Genomic DNA, 12,907 nt, shown 5'->3' with positions numbered 1-12,907 from the left:
TGTGAAAACCCTCTGGATAATCTGCTAGCTCTTTTATTTTATTTTATTTTTCCAGCTGTTCACCGATCTTCTGGCAGCTTTGGTCTTGACATTTTTTAAAGAACGCATTGGGAAAAGCACTCGTGTTTTCTGAAAGGCGTTGTTACCCCAGGTAGGGAACAATGGCTCGGTTCATTGCGCAGTGGCATAATAACAAATGAGTCCTTGATATTTCTTGGTTTTTTTCCCCCCCCTTTCGTGCCACAGTAAGAGCATTCACGTGTTTCTTAAATACAAGAGCTTAGGGTTTCAGGGTGTGATTTGCTCCCTGGAAATGCAGCCTGGCTCTACTGCTGGAGACGCCTGGCTGGTGCAGCATTTACAGCTATTGAGTGGAGAAGGTTTTTAATAATTAGGTTGCAGATGGGATTAGAAATTAGACTGGAAGGCAATATTTCTTGATATATGCAGGAGCGTCCGTCTGAGTGGGGCTTTGTTTCCAGCCCCAGAGAGCCAGCCGGCTGGGCTCGCTTGCCCTTACACCAGTGCTGCCAAGACCCTCACTGCAGGAGGGTGATGGGGGATCATTCTCCCACCAAACAAAGTGCTGCTGCTGCATGGCTACCTGCCTCCCTGAGGATGCCGGCATCTGCTCACCATCGGCTTCAGCTGGGCTCCTTCTTTGCCACGAGTGCCAGGTAGCTCCAAAGGCAGGGGGGGACACAAGATGCTGATCCTGTGAGTGCTTTAGTGGGTGCTTTGTCTTGCCCAGGAGCACATGGAACTGTTTGGGAGCTCTGGCTCCTGGTCTTCCCACTGTTGGGGTGCCTGGAGTCACCCTGCTTCCCTGCTCCTTGTTTGGTAAGAAAATAAATGACCAGAGCCTAATGCTGGAGCTTGCTGGTCTCACCAAGGTTGCAGTTGGAGGTGCTAAGCAAGCTGGGAGGTGGACCAGGGCTGACAAGCAGCATCATGTAGAGCACCTGGTGGCAGCCAAGAGATGAACCTCTTGGTCACCTCATGGTGGCCTTTGCAGGCCAGGAGGACTTGATTTGGGCAGTGTCCTGCTGTCTCTCCTCTGGTCTCAGCTGGCCCATTGGCCTTGGAGGGTTTTACAAAACAGACCCCGTGGGGCAGGAGGTAATCCAGCAGCCACTGGTTATGCTTGCCCCATCCCTTTGGCTGTCTCGTGTCGTCATGGCCAAACCTCTAGTACAGACAGTAGAGTATTTTGGTGGGTTTGGGGCTGGGGGACTGGGCCTTTGGTGGGCTTTCAGTTAGTGAAGCTTTGCACAGCTGAAATGTCTGATTGGTCCCAATTTTCCATCAAAAGTAAGGTGCAAAAACCTGGAATTATGCCTCCAGGGTTGTGTCCCTGCCAAAACCTTGTGCCCTCATAGTGCAGCCCAGTCAAAGAAAATACTCAAGCAGCTGTTTTAGACACTGGCTTTGACTCCCTGCATCTGAAACAGCAGAGCTGCTTGCCCATCCTTGTGGCCAGCATCTGAACTTCAACCATCCTGCTGCCTTTGCCATCTTCCGACGCAGGCTTTTATTTCATTTTCCCTGAGCTGTTGGTAATTTTGGTTTCAGCAGTGTCCTGGACCCTCCATGCCTGCTGGGGATGGGCATGTCCAAGCTGCAGTGACCTCCAGGCATGGTGAGCTGCGTGGTGGAGGTGCTGGGGTGAAACCGCCATCACTTTCCCTTTGGGAGGTGAGGATCAGCCCCGCTGCCTCTGAGCCAGAGGTCCTGGGCTTTGCTGGGGCGCTCTCTCTGGCTCTGCCATGGCTTTGTCCAGCTCTGCTCACTTCTGTGCCTTTCCCATCTGCTGTGGGATTCAGTCCCACCTCCCTTGCCTGCTCCAGATGCCTAGCTCTTCCCCTTCCCCCTCCCAAATCCCTTCTCAACAGGAGAAAGCTGCCTCATTGCTCCCAGCTCATTCCCATGCAAATGACACATTAGGGGATGTAATGAACTTTGGTTGTTCTTTATAACCTTTTGTTTTGAGGTTGAAAGGTTAATGGTGTGAGGGGGACTTGCCTCCCCAGTGGGGTGGAAGCCATCCAGGCTGGCACAGTGAACAGCGGGCAGAGGTGCCACTGATGGCTTTGCCCTGGGAGGGATTTCTCCACAGCTTTGCTGTGTGGGGTGACCCTGCACCCCACCCCTTGTGTGGGGACTCCTGAGGACAGCCCAGGGACGTGCAGGAGCTGGTCATGAAGAGGACCCTCTCCAAGATATTCCAGCAAGGGATGGACTTGGCCTGAATGATTCTGCTCACGCAAAATGAGTTTCCCAGGCCTGGGGGAGCCTCCATCCGTCAGCCGTCCTGTGCCGTAAGTACCCCCAGTCCCACCCAGCATCCCCTCGCCCAGGGATTTCCCTCTGAGTTGGGTGGCTGGCCTGTGCAGCTCTCATCAGCTGAAGCTTTTTATTTTATTTCTTAACATTCCCTGTTCTTTCATCACTGGAAAAGTTCAAAGTCTGCTGAGATTGCTCCTTTATTACAGCCAGTGCCCTGGCAGGCAACTACACTTGGAGCTGTCTCACCATTTCTGCTATGAACTGCTCTTTGCAGCTGGTTTATAGCAACGTCTCTGTGACTTGTTAAATATTTGTAGCTGTGATTGCTGTGCCTTACCCCAAGCTGTAGAAATGGAGTGAGGAGACAACAGGGTTAGTGTGGAGCCCACCCCCTGCATTAGCCATGAGTACTTGGTCAGCTCACAAATGCTCCAGGACCAGATCCTGACCCCTCTGTGAACAGAAAGTGTTGTAGTCTGAGCCCTGGGAAGTCCATGTGAAATTCCAGCTGGGGGTCACAATGTGCTCCCAAATGTCCCCAAGGCTGAGCAGAGGGGGTAGTGAAGGGGCTGTGGGGGGCACCATAAAATAAAATATACCTTCCTTGAGTCGGACCATGCCTGGTCCCAGGGGGGAGGTTTGTTGCAAGTAGAGGAGAAGGAGACCTGCTGTTGTGGGGCAGGGGATGTTGGTAGGTGTTGAATGGAGGTGCTGATTCTCGAGCTGGTCATTCCACATCCCTTCCTTCTTGGGGGACCTTCTTGGCCATTTGAGTTGTCCCCTAGGAGTGCTCATTTCCCAAAGAGGACCACCAGTGTGTGAGGACAACATCTCACAGCCAGGTCTACAGGGACGTAAGATGGGTCCCAGCACCCAAATCCAACAGAGGCATGAGGACAAACCATAAGAGGGAGCAGGAAGGCAACTCTCTCACTTGAGCATAGGTGTCTATCAGTAAAGGTGTAAACATGTTGACTTAAACTGTCTTAAAACTTCTTAAGCTGGCTCTGGGTTAGTCTGTTAGTGTGATGGTCAGCTCCATGTTGGCTAAGTTAGGAGAGGCCATCCACACTGGCTTAGATCCAAGGTCCTGCTCTCCCTCCATGGCTCAGAGTGGCCCATAGCAGATTTTAGGGAACAGGGAGGAGTAAGGACCCTTCCCAGGAGGCTCGGGGATCATTAAGTATTCAGGGATTTCCTGGGGCCAGTGGTGCCTTTTGCACTAATGCAGAAATTCCACTGACATGTTTCCCTTCCGCAATGCTCTGCACTGGGACGTCTGAAAAGCTTTGAAAAATGAGCTTTGAGTCAAAAACCAGCAGCTGGTTCTGTGCGAGAGCAATGGGGTGAGCGGGCTTGTCAGGAGGTGAGGTGAGCTTACCTAAACATCCCTGCTTCCCTGTGTGCAATGCTTGCAGTGTTTGGCCCGTATTGGTTTACACACAGCCTGGGACATTGCATTTGCAGGAGCAGCCTTGTGGTCCTCCAGAGCTGTGTGACCTGCCATAGGGTTTGCTCCCAGAGATGAGAAACATTTGTTGTAAATCAACTGCTGCATGAAAGAATGGATTGCTACTTTGCTGATTGAAACAATTGTGTTTTGCTGGACCATGACTTCATGGCCTTTTTCTTGTTTGTTTTTCAAATGCTCTCCACAGAAAAAAAGAAAGAGCTTCCCACCACTGGCCAACTCTGATAAAATAATTCCTGCCGAAGGCTGCTTTGCCTTCACCTGCACGTGTGGAGTTGCTGCAAGATTGAAACTTTAAAGTGTAACTGAAAAATTCCCCCAGTCAAAAAATAAAAGAAATGCATAAATAAAGATCTAAGACACTGCAGCCAACCTTCTGCTTTTCTGAATTGACCGAACTTTTTTTAAGACTGAAATGATGAATTCTGGCCTTTTAATACCAGGATAACTTTTGCCACCAGGAAAATTTGGACAAATGATTCCTAGTGCAGACCAAAAGGTGCAAGGTTAGACCCTGAGTGTGGCAGACCTGTGCAGCTCGGCTGCTGTGATGCTGATTTACACCTTGATGAAGCATCCTCCCTCCTAGCAATTATCCTTGCAATTATGATCTCTGGGTAATCAAGTGATAAGTTCTTGTCCTGGTTTTGGCTCGGATAGAGTTAATTTTCATCCTAGCAGCGGGTATAGTGCTGTGTTTTGGATTTAGGATGAGAATAATGTTGATAACACACTGATGTTTTAGTTGCTGCCAAGCAGTCCAGGTCTTTTCAGCTTCTCACACTGCCCTGCCAATGAGAAGGCGGGGGGTGCCCAAGAAGCTGGGAGGGGACACAGCCAGGACAGCTGACCCAAACTGGCCAAAGGGATATTCCATACCGTATGACGTCATGCTCTGTATGTAACTGGGGGAGTTGACTGGGAGGCAGCATGGCTCAGGAACTAGCTGAGCATCAGTTCTGGGTGGTCAGCAATTGTGCTGTGCATCACTTGTTTTGTATATTATTATTATTATCATCATCATCTTCCTTTTCTGTCCTATTAAACTGTCTTTATCTCAACCTATGAGTTTTACCTTTCTTTTCAATTCTCTCCCCCATCCCACTGGGGGTGGGGGTGTGTGTGAGTGAATGGCTGTGTGGTTGTTTTAGCTGCCTGCTGAGTTAAACCACGACAGGTCTCTCTCTCTGTGTAAAGGTGAGTTTGTTCTTGGTTTCATGATGCAGATATTTGACCTGAAATGGCTCCTTGAACAAGGTTTGCCAGAATGAGCTTCCTGTTAATTTAGGCACGGCTGTGCCTGGCACTTTGCAGCCTTGCCGCTGCACAAACACAGCCTCTCCCCATTTGTTGGCTCTGCTGTGCCATCACCCAGACAGCGCACAATTCTATAGGATCCCGAATACCTTACTAAGTTTTTCTGTTCCCCAGGGGGGTACCCAAAATACAGAGCAGTTACATGACCCAAGTCAACCAAGTGGCCAATGTGAGAAGAAAGTGGAGTTCCCCTGTTTCTCTTGGTTGTGGGTTTGACCTGTAACCTCAGCACAATCCAAAGATTTAAACTTCAGAGACATTATTTAAAAGTAATCCTACATTTATTATTTTCAAAATATCTTGTGGCTTTTAAGCCAGTCTCAAAATTTTGTGGGGCCAGAAGAGTTAAAATGGCCAGTTCAAACTGAATAATCTGACTTGCTTACATTAAAAGATTTACCATCCTAGAGCCTTTGGCGTTGCTGTCTCAGGATAATGAAGATGCATCCGATACATTTTGAACTGCAGTGTAATTACTTTCATCAACACTGGTCAGTGTTTGGGTGAGATGGTTTTAAAACAGTGCAGCAGAGAGAAAAGAAAAACTAAATGCTGCTCTGCAAAATCAGGCACGCGCTGAGGAAAGCAAGGTAAGTAGTGCTGTATGTAGGGCAACCTTTCATCACTGTTAGCTCTACTGGGGCTAATTAGAAAATGTGTTTCTGGCTGGTATGACTGGTATGAATGGGGTTTGATCCAAATAGGGTTTCCTGCAGTAAAATAAGATGGTTGTAGTAGCAGATGCAATGGTGGCAGCTGCCTTTATAGCCCAGCGCTAATTGGCTTAAATCCTTTGCAGTGGAAACGAACTGCTCCTGTTGTAGCTGTTGTTGCTCACCAGCCCCAAAAATGCCTTTTCCTGGCTGTGCTGCTGGGTGATGGTCCGAGACACGTAGCTGTGTCAGGAGGGTGGGCCAGTCACTGGGAAATGATTCACACCGGCCACATCCACCCGTGAGGGGTCTGGGTTTTATTTCCCCTTAGCAAAATAGCTTTTCTCATCACTTTAGCTTCATGGATTCCTACCACTGAAGATGTAACAGTGTCTGGGAGTGGGATGAGGGCATGTACTTGTGGGGATACAAATGAAGTCCATGGAAAATGAGAGACTGTGAAGCAGGGTGTGGAAATGATTGGTGTAAAAGATCCAGCCTAAAAGGCTAGAGGAGGCCAACAACCCACCACAGGAATTCCAGCAACTGGGAATATAAAGATAGGACCTGCTCCCCTGATTAATTGCCATCTCAATTGGGATGGCATAAGCTGGCACGTTCAAGTTATCAGATGTTTGGAGGAAGAGGGGAATTTTTAGCTGTTGTTTATTCAGACCCAGATTTAATTAATATTAAATAGATTAAATATTTGATGAAATAGACTGAAATTAAATATTTAGCTCCCTCTTCTCCCCCAGATAGCAGCCCCAGTGGATGTTTATGTGGGCAGTAACTCTAGAACATCTTCTGAACACCAGAGAGTGTTCAAAGACCCCAGAGCTACATGGGAGCATCATCAGCGGACAGGAATTAAATGAGTCTGGGCCCCTTGTCTTTGTCAGCCTGTGTGGGGACGTGGTCCTCCTTCTTCTGGGCTTATTCAGTCACAGCCCACTGGGACTTCAGGTACTGCCTCAGTGCGGGTTGTCACCCCTGCTCTCCTGCCATGTTCGTCTTCAACTGGGAGAGAGGTTTCACAGGGAAGGTTTTCTCCCACACTTCTCATTTCTCAGGGCAATGGGCCAGAAAACATAAACTGGGAAGTCAACAGCGTTGCTGTATACAAAGTAATTACATCCCATGTCCTGAAGAAGAAGAAAACTTGTAGAAAAACAACATCTTGCCTGAAGGAGGGCAGCTAATTCCCCACCACTTGTGCAGGCTGGTGCCCCCGTGCATCCCCCACCAGAGCTGGGGTGGGACCCCTGTCCTCAAGTCCTGCTGGCAGGTGAGTCCAGTTGGCTGAGTGTCTGCTGGTGCTTTGGGCACCATAACTTTGTGTGAGCTGCGTGGTGGAGAAGGACACGGGGCTCATTCCATGCTCAGGAACTCCATGTTTGTCCCACTTGTTAAAACCAAATAGTTTTGAGGATTTAGGACTTAAATCCTTTTATGTTAGTATCCGTCCGGGTGTCTTTCAACCTGTGCCTCAGTCATGAAACATTTGCATTTGCAGTGAGGATGGAGGGTCTGCACCTGGCTCGGTGTGCCCTGTGGCCAAAGCCCAGCTGCAGGGAAGCCTCCACACCTGGAGCATGTTGTGCAGCAACATCAAGTACTTTGTCAGCCACGAGAGCAGCTGTGAACTGGAGCCATTGGGAGGCAACCCTGGCATCCCTGGGGAAAAATGGACAGCTTTGGGCTGCAAGAGAAGCAGCAAGAGGAGGAAGGTGATGCCATCAGTGGTAATGTGTGGGACACAGAAGTACAGTCTCACGTAGCAAAAGACACGAGAAAATGTGATCTCTGTGTGTAGCAGATGTACGTTATGCCTATGCTGAGTTGGATCTTCTCTGGTGTTAGCAATGCTGAGAGGCAATGGCTCCTCCCAGCGCTATTAGGGGAGCAGGGCTGGGATGCTCGGCTGGTCCGTACAGCACCAGCGGCGCTGCCGACCAGGGCAGAGGCAGATGCTGTTGCAATAAGCAGGTGAGATCCTGTCCTGGCTTTGGCAGGCAGGAAGCAACTTGCCTGTGAGAGCTGCAGGTGCTCAGCTCAGTGCCTTCGCTGGGCTTGTGCCCTGCATGGGTGGTGGTGGCTTAATTGGGAAAGAAAACAGGTAATAAAACCCAACGAAGCTGGCATTTCCCTTTTTGTCAGACCTGAGGAAGAAAGCCGCAGCAAAAACTAAGGTCTCAGCCCTCAGCTGTTTGCTTGCAGCACAGTTTGAATAGGCCAGAGATAAACCAGAATATCTGGAATTTCATTACAAACTTCAAGTATAGTCTTGTAAATTAGTCACGGGCCACTTGGAGCCCTGTCACTTATCATGCTGGTCAGTTTGTGCAGGTTAGATTATTTATCGTCTATTCTTTCTCTATAAAAATGAGCTTTGCCTCTCCCTCTGTGGTTTTCTACAGCTCTCCTTTGGACAGGGCTTGACTTGTTTTGTAGGCTGTTTATCAACTTTGGAAGTATTAGGACCTTGCTCGCTGCCTTCGTCACATCTTCCCCCTGCCCAAACTTCTGTATGTAGCTGTCAGAAATCAGCTGCCTGGCCTTAGAGGTAGAAACTTAACTAGAAGTAGTCTCATTTGCCAAAATCCACCTGCCAGTGAGTGGAAGCTGAAAAAAAGGGTCCTTGGTTTGGGCAAACCAAACATCTGCTTGGAGCTGAAGGCCCTACCCACCTGCATGCTGGCAGGGTTTGATCTAGTTCCCTAAAGAAGAGTGAGGAATTCATGTTGTATTTATAAACCAAATACAGATATCTTATCAATATTGCAGTGTCTTCCTTTATCTATAAGAGCTTTATAACCTAGAGTGACAAATAAATCCACTCTGTTCCTGCAGGAGTAGATACGGTTTCATTTGTTAGCACAAGGTTACTTAAATTATTTAGAATTTTTCATGCAATTTAAAGCACGTTGGATTAGCAGGCATGGCCAGTCCTGACCTCTCTCTTAAAGCACAAGAGGGATATATCGGTTCATTGTCCCAAGGGCACCTTTACTCAGTCTGCTCCTTCTTTTGCTAGTTGGTGTGTCTGATCCTACTTGCTACCACGCTCAGGGTCATGCCATCTCCACGTGACTGGCACTGGGGTAGTACCCAGTGTGTGAGGTCTCATACATCATCGCACATCAGACAGAAATGCCCCTGCTCTGAAAATCTTGCATGCCATAACAAGTGATCAACACAGGTGTTAAAAAGGCAAGAGAGGAATAAATAATAGGATGTTCACAGTTTGTGAAAGTTGTGTGTGCTCTTAAGAAGACTTTGAAAGGCTGGGGACAATTCCCCAGCAGGAATAAGTTGGTGAAGCCCTGTTGAAGTCTCTGATCTTTAAGCCCAGCATCCATGTTGGACCACACTTTGCAGACAGTGAGATGGCAAAGATTTAGGGCTGGTCTGTTGAGGCAAGAAGCTGGATTAGATTATTTCCCAAACTCCTTCTCAGCCTGAGTTTTTTGATCCTGTATGTGTGACCAGGGAATTTTGATGGCGTAAACCTCATTTAGGTGCTCATGTCTCAAATGTAGATCCTCAGAACTCAGTCCTGGAGCTGCCGAGTCCCAAGGCCATAATCTCTCTCTCCTGGCACCTCTGCTTCTGTCTGGACACAGATCACTGTCCTGGCACGCATGCAGGGGCTTTCTGCCACGTCCCTTGTTGGTGGGACAGGACTTCAGAGCAGCTTGCACTGTACCTGGGGCACCTGGGGTCTCCTGAGCAGACATCTCCTTTTCTGGCAGTGTGATGCTGTGGGCAACCCTGGTCATCTACCCAGAGGGCTAGGGATGGGTGATGAGGGGCACTGGAAGGGGCTGGGCTGGGGATATGTTCCCTTCAGTGCCCAATTTCTAGTGCTGGTGTTTGGCCCCTGTGCTGGCACTGCCAGTGTTTGCTTGGTTTTTTGGTACACTAAGCTTATTTTAAAAGTAGGTACAATATCCTAGCAGGAGTTTTCTAAATGAAAGTATTGTCATAACCCAGCAGTATGATCTGTATGTGTCAACAAGACTTCCCATTAAGCAGGAGGGTAAATCCAGTGCTCTAGTTACCCAGCAGACCAAAGGGGTCTGCTGGAGTCTGAAACGTTTCAGAAGAAGTAGCAGAGTAGTGGCTTGTCCTTCTCATCACCTCCAGCATCATCGTGTGGGGATGGAGCTAGTGCAATCCATTCAGAGCGGTTAAGTAACTTGCTAGAGGTCGAGTGAAAAAAAGCTGTGGTAGATTAATAAAAGATGGTTGTAAATAACTCGGCACGGGCCAGTTGATGAAGCTTAACAGGACCAGAAAGCTAATCTCATTCTACTTGGTGTAAAGCAGTGCCTGGCCAGCCTTTTGGCAGAGGGTAAGCCAGACTTGTGCTGAGGACCTCTGGGGGGGGTCTCGTGCTGTGTGGGTATGTTTGCACACCCCCTTGCCAATCCGTGTTGTGGTTCTCAGGGACCAGTTGGGGATGGGGAGTTTGCTGCACACCTGCGGGTTTGGTGTGATGGCAATTGATCTCAGTGTCCTTTGATGTCTTTAGGGTCAGGCATGGTTTCCGTTTTGGTTTCCTGCCCTTCCCTCTGGTTCCTGCCAGCAGGAACACAGCCCTGGTGCTGGGGAAGGGCTGTCCCTGACTGCCCAAGAAAGGCAGATCTGCACCCCGCTGGTGGTGCAGAAGGGAACCCTGACTCAGGGCTCTCAGAAGCCCATGGTGATGGTCCTTGCTTGGGGTAGGTGCATCCCCAGCGCTTGCAGCGTTGCCAGAGGGGCACCTGCAGACATCTGGAGAAGGAGCCAGACCCCAGGGCTCCCTGCCTTACTCTGCTCTCCTGTTCTCGTGGCTGTGGGCTGCCCACAGCTCAGCGCCAGCCCATGTGCAGATGCCAGCGCCCGATGCTCATCTTGCTTCTGGATGCTGCTGCATCACCTCATAAAACCCAGGTCCTTTTTCTAGGAATCTTCTAAGAAACCCCATACAAACCTGTCTTTGTTTCTACAGCTCACCTCTGTGCTGCTGAATTGCCTCAAGCTTCGTTGCCAGCAGGCAGCAGAGTCCCCACAGCCGTCAGGGATGTCTTTTCGCTTGCCCTGCCAGACTTTCAGCAGAGCTGAAAACATAGTCAAGCAGAGAAAACCGTTCCCAAAGCAGATTTCTGAGGGCCCCCCACAGTAACACAGCCAGGCTGGCAGGTCAGCACCTGGCAGAGCCAGCCCATCCTGACAGCTCTCCTTTCTGTTTGATGGATTGCACCAGGCTGTTGATCGGCATTTTTTAACTGTGAGGGACCGGTAAGGGCAGGGTCCTCACAATGGTGGGCAGGTCTTGGGAAGCTCCTCTTGATGCATGGACATCAGTGGCACCATGCAAATGCTGAATGCTGCTGTCACCCATGTACGGCCCTCTGATTGGGGCTTCCTCTACTGGGGAAGAGAATTAGGTTATGGCTGAGCTGATTGTATTTTTGCCTTGTGACACAGAGAAAGGCATATGCAATAGGAGCCCAGAGAGAGTCTGATTAATGCGCTTCTGGAATTGGATTGTTTAATGCAAACAGCTTTAGAGATATGACTAAAGTAGGAAAAGAAACTTGGAAAAGACCCCATTTGGGATAAAAGCAAAGTAGGCTATTTTTTGCAAATACCAGTATAGCTTCTTCTAAAAATATTATCTTGGATGTCTGTTAGAAAATGAGAACCAAATGTGATTCTGAACGGTCTAATGCAGCCTGTCATTTCAGAGGTGGAGGGATGGGGACCTCTCACTGTAGGCAGGAGATGTGCTCGCAGGCTCCCAGAGGCACGGCAGAAACCAGACTGTGCAGAATCCAAAGCTGCCAGCTTTGGAGAGAAACATGGATGCAAGCGAGCAGCATTTGCCCACGGGCTGCTGAATTGCAGGTTCACACTTTGCTGTGTTGGCAACCATCTTCAGTCATAGTTCTGGGAAGATTTTTGGGAGTATATAAGAGTTTCTAAGAATCAGGAGAATGGCATGCGGATAACCATGGTTTCCCATAAGCAACGGTATTTACATACTCCAGAAAAGGAGTCACACGCTGTTAACTTCTGTTTTTTTAAATTTTATTTTAGTTTTTAAGCACAAACGGGAACAATATCAAGGAATGGGGAGAAGAAAGAATGGTCCTTGCAAGAGAGGCCATATCAGAGCTGTCTTTCTGTTCATCTGTTTAAGACCCTTTTTTGCCATCCTTGCCTCTCTGGTGCCCGGTGCTCCGTTCCTGAAAGTCTCGCAGAAGCAGCGAGGTAGGTTTCTGTCCTCGCACGTGTCTCTGCCTCAGCCTCTCAAGCAGTTTCTTTCTAAAGCCAATAGCTGCAACGGCTGCTGGGAACACTGTGTTCAAAGCGAGTTCAGGCTGCAAACATCGATGCTGGTGCCAAGCCCTGTGAATGATTGAAAACCTGCAGGGTACCCTTCGGTACTAACTCAGACAGCAAACAAGTGGTTTTGGAGTGTTTTCCATCTAATCTAATATTAAGCTCTGCTCCAACTTTGCCCTTTCCAAGCAGTGATCCAGCAGTCCTCTGGCCCTCCTTCTAAAAGCTTACAGGGGGATTTTTTTTTCCTTTGGAGCTGACAAACCTGAGTGTGTTTTATTTGAAATGTTCCGATGAGAGCTTTCCACCTCAGGCAGTGGTATGGGAACATGCACCCTACAGAGCGCATGCTTCTTCAGCCCTGCCTGATGGTTTCACCTCATCTTGGCAATGTGTGTCAGGGAAAATCCTGCCTGTTACTTTTATGACCAGAGTCTGTGGAGAACGCGGTGACGAGAAGGCACCAAGGCCACCAGCCTGCAGAACAGTTACACCGGGTAGCACTGGAGGCTTTCCTAAGTATGAAACAGAGTATGTCTGTGGAGGGAAAATTTTATCTCAGACCTGCTTGATGAGATTCACTTCATCTGCCTCTGCCTGTATGAAAACATAGATGATGTCACGGTGGGATCGAGGAGTCAAGATCACATCAGGAGTCAGCAATGCATGATCTAATGGAGAAGGTCAGTAGATGTCAGCTGCATTTCCCAAGGGGGTTTCTAGGGGGCTCGGCTTTTATCACCTTCGTTAGCTCCTTACACAAATCCTTTGGTATGATGCCTAAGACCAAGAGAGCTGTAAGGTGGCACAGAGAGGGCCAGGCAGTCAGGTCTACCAAGTCCCTTGG

The 12,907-nt window shown here is 48.9% G+C and overlaps 1 long non-coding RNA gene across 8 annotated transcripts in view; it reads left to right on the top strand.

The window, feature by feature from the left end:
- Nucleotides 1-325: 325 nt before the first annotated feature.
- The window catches only part of LOC129208951 (uncharacterized), a 46,100-nt gene continuing 33,518 nt past the window's right edge, over nt 326-12,907 (top strand). For 7 of the 8 annotated variants that reach the window (XR_008577926.1, XR_008577925.1, XR_008577922.1 and 4 more), the window contains exons 1-3: nt 326-2,318; nt 11,815-11,988; nt 12,493-12,743. This is a non-coding gene — a long non-coding RNA (uncharacterized LOC129208951). Of the gene's footprint in view, nt 2,319-6,704; nt 7,016-11,814; nt 11,989-12,492; nt 12,744-12,907 lie in introns of those variants that run through there. The other variant, XR_008577921.1, reaches the window with a different exon arrangement.

Source organism: Grus americana, chromosome 7 (genome assembly GCF_028858705.1).
Source record: "Grus americana isolate bGruAme1 chromosome 7, bGruAme1.mat, whole genome shotgun sequence".
Classification (NCBI taxonomy): Eukaryota; Metazoa; Chordata; class Aves; order Gruiformes; family Gruidae; genus Grus; species Grus americana.
Note: the sequence above shows the minus strand (reverse complement) of the source record. Positions and strands in the feature narration are given on the sequence as shown.